Source organism: Taudactylus pleione, unplaced genomic scaffold (genome assembly GCF_031769625.1).
Source record: "Taudactylus pleione unplaced genomic scaffold, aTauple2 ptg000016l, whole genome shotgun sequence".
Lineage (NCBI taxonomy): Eukaryota > Metazoa > Chordata > Amphibia > Anura > Myobatrachidae > Taudactylus > Taudactylus pleione.
In genome coordinates, this window is record NW_028284418.1 from 46625277 (window position 1) to 46628944 (window position 3668).

The window sequence follows — 3668 nt, forward strand, 5'->3', positions numbered from 1 at the left end:
CCCGGCACTTTGATATTTCCCCGCGTCCTGTCTGTCACAGGCAGCAAATCCCGCGAGAGCTGGGACTGGGAGAAAACATCGCGAGATCACATAAAAAAAAAAAAAAAAAAAAAAATCGGCGCGCGGCGCTCTCTGTAACCTGTAGCATCGCCTATTTGTTATGCGGCAGTAGTGTGTGTATACGTCCGCGCTGTGAGGGGAGGGGACACGTAGGACCGGCTGTCTCCTGCCGGGTCTCGCTGGAGAGGTGGGGGGCTACCGGGCTCCGGCGTACAACGGTGGTACGTTCCAGTCAGCTTGATGCCAGCAATCCGTCGCATGGTTTACGGAGCCTCCATAAATAAAAAGAAAAAAAAAATATATATATATATATATACATATATATATATATATATATATTCATGTATATGTAGACCCCGTGCGCTTCTTTACTGATCTCCTCTACAGCCTGTTGTATAGTGCTCCGATACACAGTACTAACACACAGCGACCAATATTGTGTTTAATCAGAGCCTTAACTAGACTTTTTGGTGCCCTGTGCTAGAAAGAGCATTGGCGCCCCTCTCATTTTTCAAAGGGACATAATGCACCCAAAAAAAGGGCCATAGCTTCATGGGGAAGGGCCAGGGAAGAGATAGGAGAGGCCAGGAGATGCTGGGGATAAAATAAGAGGAAGCTGCAAACAAGAATGATAATAAACAGAAATGTGACAGGCCCAAACAGCACCCCCTGACCTGTGGTGCCCCGTGCCATGGCATCCGCCGCACTACCCTAGCTACTGCCCTGTGTTTAATGTGCAAAATACATGAATTCTCCAATGTGATTGTGTGTACATGCAGAATGTGCTGAGGCAGGTAGTACAGAATCACATTCGTTATGAGGGGCAGGGTGGTGAGATCCGATCTGTAGGGATGAATATTGTAATTCTGGCTTCCAAAATCAAAATGTGATGGCTGCTAGCCATTGTATTATACCCTTATGATGGTATAACCATTGATGTTTATACTGTGTACAGAAGCAGCTGGACTTTTTGCACATGGGGGGTATTCAATTGCTGCACCGGAACTATTAGCGGGGATTACCCCGTGCGTGAGTCCCTGCAGTCGGATTCATGGAGGTGAATGGATTTTTTAGTACAATAACTAATAAAAGTCAAGTTTTGGAGTATTTATTTTATGCATCTGCGCCCATCTCTAACCCCTAGCCTTTTTTGTTTAATATAGTCTTGGTTGGAATAGGGCTGCACCCCCATAAATTGAACATTACTGGTTGCTAATTACTATGGGGGCCTCATATGTGACCGTAACTTGTCATCTATTCGCCTGTTTTTTTGTGAAAAATTTGCCTAAAAAAAAAATTAGACAAATTCAATTCCAGGACAATTTCGCCTAAGTGGAAACAATTCTCCAAAAATGATTCTCCAATCAATAGCTGGTGAAAAGAAATGCAAAATCTTTATTTTGAGGTGCAAACATGGGGAAACAACTCAGACCCCTTGGGACAGCCCCCAAAGGACAAATACGCAAAAAAAAAAAAACTAAAACCTAAGAACACCCCAAAAAAGACATGTCATTTTTGAGGTGAAAATTTAAAAAGTGGGGGGATAAACATTAAAAGTAACGAAAAAGACTTCTTGGGGGTCAACAAGTATAGGTCAGGTGTTTTTGGGATTGCAGGTGCATGCAGCAGGTGGATTTTTCACGTTTTTTAAAAGTTCACTTTAGAAACATAAAAACATGCTTGCACCCATTTTCAAGCACCCCAAATTTGACAGTACTACTTATTTTAAAAAAATACAGCTTTATGCCATTCTTCACCACTTTTACAAAAATGCTAATAGCAAGCAATTTACACAACTTAAGTACCCAAAATAGTCTTATTAAGGCTATTAGTACACATCTATATTGATTCCCTATGTTAGAGCATCTTTTTCTGGGGTACAGACTGATTTCCATAATTCTTTCAGTACTTTGCACCTGTTCCGCATTCGCCTATTTCCGTTTTCGCCTGTTTTGCAATTGAATTAGGCGAAAAGCGGGGATGAGCACAGAATAAATTAGCCTCTGAAACAGGCGAATAAAGCGAACAGTCGGACAGGCGAAAACTTCGCCTCTAATTGAATCAGGCTAATAGTCTCTTTAGAACGGATTCATGGAGGTGCAAGGTAAAGTCTGCAGGAAAAATCTATCAGGCTCCCACAAGCAGGAAAAAAGCATTTCATGCAATAGCCTTTCCCCACGCCGTGGGGATTTTGCCTGGCAATCAGTCGTGGGGTAAACTCCCCGGCTAATTGAATACCCCTCATAAACTAAGCTGTGGACACCACTTACTGGTGTCTGCAGCTGAATTCAAACAGTCCAGCATTTGAAACCAGCATCCGATCAATGGCAACCATCACAAACCAGGTGTTCGATGGAAAAAATAGTTTTGTCGACTCAGGAACATTGATGGCTGCTAACCAGGCCCGTAGCTAGGGTAGTGCGGCCACTGCCATCGCACAGAGCACCACAGGTAAGGGGGCGCTGTTTGGGCCTGTCAAATTTCTGTTTATTATCATTCTTGCTTGTAGCTTCCTCTTATTTCATCCCCAGCATCTCCTGGCCTCTCCTATCTCTTCCCTGGCCCTTCCCTTTGTAGTCATGGCCCTTTTTTGGGTGCATTATGTCCCTTTGATAAATGAGGGTGGCGCCAATACTCTCTCTGGCACAGGGCACCAAAAAGTCTAGTTACGGCTCTGCTGCTAACCATCAGTTTTCGATGTCAATCCTTCATTTGATGGTGAATTAATTGACATTTATGTGGTCAGGAATTATGTATTTTTCCGCTAATACAAGGAGTCATTAGTGTTGACCATCAATGGCTTTAAACCATTGTACAGAAGCCATTGATGGTTTGTATGTGCAAAACATTTGTGATTCACCATCGACTGTTCTTCGGTGGTGGAAACAGTCATAGATGGTAGCTAACCCAACATAGATGGTAGCTAACCCATCGATGAACCATTAGGAGACATCGGACCTGATCCTCAGTCACACACATTGAGCAGATTTGCAGATGATGGTTGTTCATTCACAGTGAACAACCATCATCTGGCCACGGGTCCTGATAGCCAGGGGTCGCTTCGTATCCCCCTCCCCTTGGCCTCTGCTGCAAGTGTACGGGAGGTCGGCTGACTGTTCGTACACATAGCACGATGAGCAGATATATATGCCATCGGCTGTGCAGTACAGCCGACGCAATGTGTCTGAACGACGTCATTCACAGACATTGCTGGTACACATTGGCTGACGGGTACACAATATATTTGGCCAGTTGATCTGCCAATATATTGGCATTGATCTGCCAATATATCTGCCAGTGTGTAGCCAGCATAAGTCACACGCAATGCATATGTTCTCGTAGTTGATTGATATTTTGCAACTGCACATGCCTGAAAATCTAGAGAAATTCCTATCGCATATTTTTTACAGAGTATGTATGAAGCTGCTGGGAGGTGGTTAGATGTGGATGCAAAAATTGTCCATTTCATGGGCGTGTAATGGGAGTGCGTGGTTGTGTCAGTGAAAGTGGCTGCGTTAACAGCCAAAGAGAGTCAGAGAAACTGCACCATGCTAATTATGTGATATCAGGTGGCTGCACATCGATGTACCGGGTACATATGCTAAAAA